The 9,400-nt window shown below is 42.6% G+C and overlaps 1 long non-coding RNA gene across 1 annotated transcript; it reads right to left on the minus strand.

The window, feature by feature from the left end:
• Window positions 1–3,133: 3,133 nt before the first annotated feature.
• On the minus strand, window positions 3,134–6,615 carry LOC141165231 (uncharacterized). Its single transcript, XR_012251102.1, has 4 exons — window positions 6,394–6,615; window positions 4,446–4,556; window positions 4,034–4,363; window positions 3,134–3,950 (listed from the first exon to the last, which is right to left on the minus strand). It is a non-coding gene; the product is annotated as an uncharacterized lncRNA (long non-coding RNA).
• Window positions 6,616–9,400: the final 2,785 nt, after the last annotated feature.

The following is a 9,400-nucleotide window of genomic DNA, read 5'->3' on the forward strand; positions in this document are numbered from 1 at the left end:
TGTATGAGCATGTTAAATATAAATGTTATGTCATGTCATTGTATGATAATAAAAAAATTCTTCACTCTCTTTTCTACCTTATTTCACGTCGTCCATACATCGTTTGAGAATGCTCCTTATCTTGATTGGTCTTCACAAAAAGGCATCTGTCATTTATATATATATATATATATATATATATATATATATATACAGTGTTAGCCTACGTTCACACACGGTATAATTGCTACGTCTTGTGAGGATGCTTTTTTGGTGCAAAATAATCCAAGGAGGGAGCCTCACAGTGTTGTGTGTGTGTGTGTGACCAGAGCCCTGCTGGCATAAGGGGAGTATTATGTGTGACCAGAGCCTTGCTGGCATGAGGGGAGTATTGTGTGTGTGTATGTGACTAGAGCCCTGCTGACATGAGGGGAGTATTGTGTGAGACTAGAGCCCAGCTGGCATGAGGGGAGTATTGTGTGAGACTAGAGCCCAGCTGGCATGAGGGGAGTATTGTGTGAGACCAGAGCCCTGCTGGCATGAGGGGAGTATTGTGTGTGACCAGAGCCCTGCTGGCATGAGGGGAGCATTGTGTGTGACCAGAGCCCTGCTGGCATGAGGGGAGAATTATGTGTGACCAGAGCCCTGCTGGCATGAGGGGAGCATTGTGTGTGACCAGAGCCCTGCTGGCATGAGGGTAGCATTGTGTGTGACCAGAGCCCTGCTGGCATGAGGGTAGCATTGTGTGTGACCAGAGCCCTGCTGGCGCATGCGCACTGCATTCCTATGTTTAACATGGGAACGCATGGTACCTGCGTTTGGCCCCGTTCGGTTGCGGTTATGTTCGGATGTGCATAATTTGTGCACCCTCCGAATGCAGCCTGTTGCATATTTTGTGCGGTGGGGGGAGCTGTTTTTTTTTTTTTTTGCAAGCTCCCGGAAGCAGACAAACAATGCATGGAGCTCAATGGATCCGCAGTGTCTTCCCCATGACAGCGCAGGAGAACGCTACGGATCTCATTGAAATCTCTCCTGGTGGTCGCCGCTGAACTCCGGGACATCACCGGCGGCCACTGGGAGATCAGCCGAAGAGAAACAAAAAGTGCAAACTACAAAAAAGATAAATGATACCATTATCGAAAATCAATGCGGTGTATATAGCTCTCGTATAATATTACTTTGTCAATAAAAAATTCTTGTTACTATATGTTTACAGAAATGCCAGGCTGCATTGTTACCGATTGTGGTAGTCGAACCAATAAAAAGACTTATTCCGAGGGAGTAATTATGAATGTCTTTCCATCTTCTTTGGAAAGAATTAAATTGTGGCTGCAACAGCTAGGCCAATTTAGTAACGTTGACCAAGTTGCGGAAAGGATCAAGGATGGGAAGAGAAATGACCTTTTTCGAATGTGTTCAAAACATTTTCAAGCAGAATGTTATCTTTCCAAATCAGGCAAAAAACAACGTTGCCTGAAGGATTCAGCAGTGCCTACAATTTTTCCAAGGGTTAGTGCACTCCCACCTGCAGTGAAAATACATAGATTGCTAGAAGAGCACAATTATATGAGAAGAAGCGATCCAACTACTTCTCCAACTTCAAATGTAAACTGTGAGCTTGAAAACTCACAATTTGAACAGCAAAGAACATTTTTACCTACATCAATAAATTTGGGATCGGTCAAGCATAACAATATTGGAGTCCACATCACAGTCGCCACAAGGAATGCTGCCACTAATACAGCACCATGTTCGGTTCTGCATCTTGGTACAAATACATCAATAACTCAAACGGAAGCATCAATGAACACAGAGGTTGTTACTCAGGATTTTGGATGTCAGTCTGCAGGCCCAAATGATGTTTTGGAAAACACAGCTGTAATTCAATTGGATCATTTATATCCATTGACATTTTCAAAACCCAGAAAAAGAAAAATGGAAAATTATGCTTGTCGATGCCAAGAAAAGCTTGATTCCTTAGAAATAAGCAAAGTTTCTTTGATGGATGTTACTGGAAACGATCCAGAATACGATCCGAACAGCGACAGTGCCATCTTAGATTCAGGTGCTGATGAAACTGTCACGGATTGCAATGAAGAATGTGTAGTTAGGGAAAACAAATACATAGTATTTGAATCATGCATAGACGCTTTATTTTGCTAAGTTCTCTGTTTCTGTGGCAGAAAACTGTTGAACGCTGAAAAAAAAAAACAAGGAACAAATCTATCAGTACATGCCACATGTACTAATGGACATGATTTTGACTGGCATAGTCAACCTATCTGGAACCGTACACCTGCTGGAAATTTATTGTGTGCATCATCTATATTATTAACTGGGGGTAATTTTTAAAAAATTTCCCAGTTTTTTGCCTCTATTGGATTAAAATTCTTCTCCAAAAGCACATACTTTAGGTATCAAAGACAGTTTCTATTTCCTGCTATAGATGTTCACTGGCAGAAAGAAAAAATGGAAGTAAGACAGTCCATGCATCAGAAACCTATATGTGTAATTGGGGATGGGCAAGGTGATAGTCCTGGTCACAATGCGAAATATTGTGTGTACACATTGATGGATTCAAAGTCACACAAAATTTTGGACTTTGAGACAGTTCAAGTGACCCAAAGTGGTTCTTCAGTTGCCATGGAAAAAATGGCTTTTCAAACCTGTTTAAATAGAGTTCTAGATAATGGTGTCAATGTTCATGTAATTGCAAGTGATCGGCATGTAGGGATCAGAAAACTAATGCGCGAAGAGTATTCGGAAATTGCACATGAGTTTGATGTGTGGCACTATGCGAAGTCGATTCAAAAACAATTAACTGCAGCTAGTAAAAAAGGAAGGTGTTGGGATATAGCTACATGGATATCTGCAATCAAAAATCACTTTTGGTACTGCTGTAGTACTGCTAACGGAAATGTGAATCTGTTGCGGGAAAAGTGGTTGTCAGTGTTATATCATATTCAAAACAAGCATGTTTTTGAAGGTGAATTACTAACTGAATGTGATCACCGAACTTTACATGATGACGAAGGCAATCAACACGTTTTGATGTCATCATCATCAGTAGCTTTTCAAGAGATTGTCAAGATTGTTACCAACCCAAATTTAATAAAGGATTTAAATCATTTGTCCCAGTACTGCCATACAGGAATTTTAGAGGTTTTCCACAGTTTTATTTTAAAATACAGAACTAAACGAATACACTTCAGCTTTGATGGGATGGAGGCGAGAACAAAACTGGCTATTTTAGCACATAATAAAAATCAAGAACGTTCGCAAGCTAAAATTGTAAAAGTGAATCCAAAATCGGATACGCACCGATCATACAGACACAGTTTGTACTATTCGAAGATTAACAAAAAATGGCAAGTTAAAAAAGTCTACACACCAATGTGTTACAAGCATTTGTTTCCTTTGTTCGTAGATGTACTAAAAATTTGTAAAAATAAACTGGTCCACAACTGGAGTTCAAGCTCAAAGATCCTGCCTCAAAACACTGCCAAAGAGCCACGTCCATCCAAAAAAATGGAAGTGCAAGCTCACATTTCTCGTTTCCAAAAAAATATTTTAGTGTAACTGAAAAAAATGTTACAATATATGTATCTTATAGTTTTTGATTTTCAATCCAAATTATTTGATATTTTGTAAAATTAAACTTTTTGGGTTTCATGAATATCATTTCTCGTGTTGAATATTTTACAAAAGCCAAACTAAAGTGCGATACAAATTTATGGAAAGAAACCAAACTTATGTTCCCCATGTTTGACATGTTTTTGAGTTAGCTGTCTGCCATATCGGAGGCACAATAGTCAATTGCTTTTAGAAAGCCCATATAGTTTCCAGAATCTTCAGGGAAAACTTCTCTGGTCCTTTTGACGGCACAGGAAGGAATAGGTCTTTGTCTTTTCGGCCCCAGATAATCGTGCACCCACATTGTAAACATTCTGTAAGCAGCCTTCCTGTAATTCCTAAAGAAAAATGTAGCTGTTAGCATATACATATAAAATAAAATTGAGGGTTTGAAGATTACAGGATACATAACTGTTCTTACCTATTCTCCAGTGGACCCAAAGCATGGTTACCAAAATTTCTGTACTTCTCACACAGTTTTAGCTGAAAACATTTTGTGTTCTGTGATGCATGGCAATGTTGGTTCCTCTTCCATTTTCAAGGTAACATTATGAATATCTTTACAGCAAACACACTCCTCCGCAGTTGGAAATTGAATACATTGTCCACAGCTACACCATTTTTCTACATCTGTAACCACCTCAGCTTCTTTTTGCTGTTCTCCATTTTTTTTCGGCTGCAGAGCTAATATGCGGTTTGGGTCTTGAAATTCTTTGCTCATCTCTCGAAGCTCTCTGTACAATTCTTCTCTCTAAAAGCAATGAATAATAGATTTGTCACTTACATTACTATTGACTAAATATGAAAATCTTGACACAAACACAAGCACATACCTCTTTTGCTCTTTTTGCTTTCTGTTCTTCTGTATATTTTGGCATTATTCGCTTACTTTGACTTTTGGTGGCATCAATACACTTCCTTGGTCTTTTACTTGACATTATATTCTACAAAATACCAAAAAAATAAAAGGCACAGTTCAGATGTGGATATTTGTATTTGTATATACATTGAGCAGTTTTAGTGTAGTGAGCATGCTCAGTACACTAAAATCGGGTCCGAGGAGACATCAGATGTTTCCTCGGACCCTGCTCCATAGGGCCCCATGTTATCTGCCGCGGATCATGTCGGATCCGATTTGGTTTGCTGTGCCCGGAGCAGTCTCCAATTTTGGGCACAGCAAAAAAATCAGACAATCGGATCTGACAAAATCAGATGGCAATAAGGCCAAATCCGATCACATCCGATGCCCATAGGATAACATGGGGTCCGATTCTGATCTGTGGCTGTCCGATTTACAACAAACAGCCACGGATGGGAAAAGAATCGCTATGTGAAAGCAGCCTTAGTGTTTTCAGACAAATACAATCTTTAGCAATTCAAATATCTTTGCTCCCCTTCACCATATGCCCTCACAGAGGTGAGCCCAGAGCTGTGGCTCTACACACATTTACAACACTCCCCTCCCTCAGCTGGCTCTGCTCCATTGTACACTACTCCCCTCATGCCAGCAGGGCTCTGGTCACACACAATACTCCCCTCATGCCAGCAGGGCTCTGGTCACACACAATACTTCCCTCACACACAAAACTCCCCTCATGTCAGCAGGGCTCTGGTCACACACACACACAATGCTCCCCTCATGCCAGCAGGGCTCTGGTCACACACACACACACAATGCTCCCCTCATGCCAGCAGGGCTCTGGTCGCACACACAATACTCCCCTCATGCCAGCAGGGCTCTGGTCACACACAATACCCCCCTCATGCCAGCAGGGCTCTGGTCACACACAATGCTCCCCTCATGCCAGCCGGGCTCTGATCACACACAATGCTCCCCTCATGCCAGCAGGGCTCTGGTCACACACAATGCTCCCCTCATGCCAGCAGGCCTCTGGTCACAAACAATGCTCCACTCATGCCAGCAGGGCTCTGATCACACACACAATACTCCTCTCATGTCAGCAGGGCTCTGGTCACACACAATACTCCCCTCATGTCAGCAGGGCTCTGGTCACACACAATACTCCTCTCATGTCAGCAGGGCTCTGGTCACACACAATACTCCCCTCATGTCAGCAGGGCTCTGGTCACACACAATACTCCTCTCATGTCAGCAGGGCTCTGGTCACACACAATACTCCTCTCATGTCAGCAGGGCTCTGGTCACACACAATACTCCCCTCATGTCAGCAGGGCTCTGGTCACACACAATACTCCCCTCATGTCAGCAGGGCTCTGGTCACACACAATACTCCCCTCATGTCAGCAGGGCTCTGGTCACACACAATACTCCTCTCATGTCAGCAGGGCTCTGGTCACACACAATACTCCCCTCATGTCAGCAGGGCTCTGGTCACACACACAATGTTCCCCTCATGCCAGCAGGGCTCTGGTCACACACACACACAATACTCCCCTCATGTCAGCAGGGCTCTGGTCACACACAATGCTCCCCTCATGCCAGCAGGGCTCTGGTCACACACAATGCTCCCCTCATGCCAGCAGGGCTCTGGTCACACACAATGCTCCCCTCATGCCAGCAGGGCTCTGGTCACACACAATGCTCCCCTCATGCCAGCAGGGCTCTGGTCACACACAATACTCCCCTCATGCCAGCAGGGCTCTGGTCACACACAATATTCCCCTCATGTCAGCAGGGCTCTGGTCACACACACACACAATGCTCCCCTCATGCCAGCAGGCCTTTAGTCACACACACACACAAGCTCTCCCAGCTCATATTCTCCCATCCTCCACTGCCTGTGCAGTAAAGCTATGGACCTTCACCGCTGCACTGTTTAGTCTCCTCGGTCCTGGCTTCGCAGCTGCTCTCTTCTCCTCTGGTGCAGCTCTGCTCCTCAGGTCCACGTTGCTCCAGAATGTGCCTACTGTCGCCCCCACAGGATTTATAATACCGGAAGTAAAAAGCTTCCAATTACATGTCCTTAGTGTGGAAGCTCTGGGCCACAATGAAATAGCACCTAGACACACCTACAGCTGTGAATTGAGCAGCCCACAGAGGCGTGCCCAGTTCACAGCTAATGTGGCTACAATGTTACAGATAGGGTCGGCATCGGATAGTTGAACCCTTTGTCCAGGGCTGCCTATTTGAAGGAGTGTGAGTGTAGTGTAGTAACTCTTACACTCCTGAAAAGCAAGATGGCAGCCCCCTGTAGCTGCAAAACAAATTAATAAAAAATAAACTATAAATACTGGGCACTTGAAAATATGTTATAACATTAAGGAATTTAACATTTTAATTTATTTTACATAATGTAAAAATGCGGCACCTTCCCTTTAAGAATTAAATGGCAATGTCAGACTCTTGCTCTTTAGTGTAGGTCATTTGTGAAATGAGTATATTGTAGATTTTGCAGATTTCACTTAACCTGTAGCTGCTGGGCAGGGGCTATAAACTTTAGGGCTTTATGTAAGTATTTTACTGTATGTAATTAAGTTCCTTTTTTTGGTTTCAACAAGATTAAACATTTTAACTTAGACTTGTATGTGCAAATGATTTTATCTGGGTCTTAATAAAATGTGAATAATGGTTAAAAAAAACAACAACAAAAAAAAACAATTAGTTAGGCTGGAGTAGGAATAGTGTAAGAATACTGTCCCTGACTGGTTTGTCCACTGCACAATGTGTATAGGGTTCCTAAAAATTAGCCCTCTGGGCTGAGTCATGGTTGAAGCAGGAAGCCATCATCACAAGGACCTCCAATCACAAATAGTAGTTAGACTGGAGTAGGAATACTGTCCTGGTTTGTCCACTGCACAATGTGCATAGGATTTCTAAAAATTAGCCCCCTGGGCTGAGTCATTGTTGGCGAAGGAAGGAAGCTTTTTTTATGGGAAGGGGGTGTTTTTAACAGCAGTAGCATGAATCTGCATTTTTGGTGAATTTAGGTTGGCTTACTGTCATCTTGAGGGATTACAAACTGTGAAGATATCCAGTCCTTATTGAATTTAATCAGAGTCAGTCTGTCTGCATTTTCCATGAAGAGGCGTGTACGCCTATCAGTGATGATTGCCCCAGCGGAACTGAAAACACACTCAGACACGACACTAGCAGCCAGGCAGGCCAGCACCTCCAAGGAATATAAGGAGAGGTCGGGCCAAGTGTTCAGCATAGACATCCAATAATTAAAGGGATCTGAAGCGTCATAAAAACGCACGTATGGTCACTTAAGTACCCGACGGTATAGCTATTGGGCTTAATTATGAAATGATACAGTATATAATAACTGAAATAGCTGTGTATCAATTAAAATTTAACTTTTAATCAAAGACATAAAATAAGGTGCAAGTGCTCACAGACTGACATATACACAATAAAAGAGTGATCCACTCACACACTCCTTTTCTCCAGTTGTCACACCCAATAACATCAAGTGTTCACATGACCTTTCACATGTATAAATGGTTACCCCACCTATACTCAAAGCAGGAACATTTACCCAGAAAGATCCTGCTCAGATGCAATAATGGTCATATAACAAACAGCATCTAATGATACACTTCAGTGACCATCTTATTTTAATACTAACTAGATAAGGGTCAATGTAAAAGATATATTGAAAGATGCTTGTTGGATAGGAGAAAATATAAAGATAACATTTATTTACCAATAAAGCAGCAATTTATAGTGTTAGAGTCTTCCCAAAATAAATAACCCTCTTTCATGGTTATGATAGTTAAATTGTACACATACACCAAGGGCCAGGGACAGGACTCGCTTAATTTATAACCTTATACCACATATCCCCAGTTTAAATAGACCTGGGAAAGAGAAAGGGAATATAAGTGGAATGATCTCACCCATAAATCTTAGAGACTTCTATTATTATTCATTCTCATTGAGGTGGGCATCATCATAATACGAACAACGCTGACGTGTTTCTTCAAATTGAGTCTTCAGGGGGAACAGAGGTTCAAAAGTTTCCATTCAGGGGCAAAAGTTTCCTTAGTTTGCGCTGCTACAGAACGTGGGAAGGTCCCTCTTTTAAATATCACGCGCTGCACCTGGATTGGCTGCAGCCTGTCACATGCTGCCATTCCAAACCTTTGCTAAAACCACTTCCTCCTCCGTGGAACGCTGCCTGACACGCACGCGTCACTTCCGGGGGTGTGGCTATGACGCACCTCCAGGTTTTCTATGACGTACTTCCGGGTTTGCGTGGAACGCATATTCGATGCGCTCCAAAGAGTGCTTGTCACATCCAGGTGTGCGGCAATGGGCCCAAAGAAAAACGCTCAGGTCCATAGCCCTAGAACAACCCCTATTGCCAGGGACATAGGCAGTCCCTGCGGACATATGCATTCCCCCGTAGCCTATGCAGGGCATCTTGTGGAACCCTTATGTTAACTCTATAAAGGAGCTCCACATGCCCTTTCTCAGCATGTACAGAGTCAAAAATTACATTATTCTTGTTTTTACTTGACCGAAAGGGACAATACTAGCAGAGGCAATATCTCTGATTAGACAATAAATCCATTAAATGAAGAGAGGTGATAGTCACTGGTATTTTAATGTTTTTCACTTGAGAAATTTAGATCACCACAAGAACATGAGATGAAAGAGTAAGAAGGGGAAAAAATATTAAACACATAACCCGATAATAATTGAGTAGCCAGTTCCTTTTGGTAGTGCGAGACACAAAGGACCTGAGCACATACTAACAGGAGGAAAGAAGGAAAAGGACCAATGGGCAATATCCCTCTTTTTGTCCCTAACTAACTTAATCCCTACCTACGTGGAGGTTGGCACCATACCATCCTACGCCAG

Source organism: Phyllobates terribilis, unplaced genomic scaffold (genome assembly GCF_046119375.1).
Source record: "Phyllobates terribilis strain yellow unplaced genomic scaffold, ASM4611937v1 Scaffold_11__3_contigs__length_659146591, whole genome shotgun sequence".
Classification (NCBI taxonomy): domain Eukaryota; kingdom Metazoa; phylum Chordata; class Amphibia; order Anura; family Dendrobatidae; genus Phyllobates; species Phyllobates terribilis.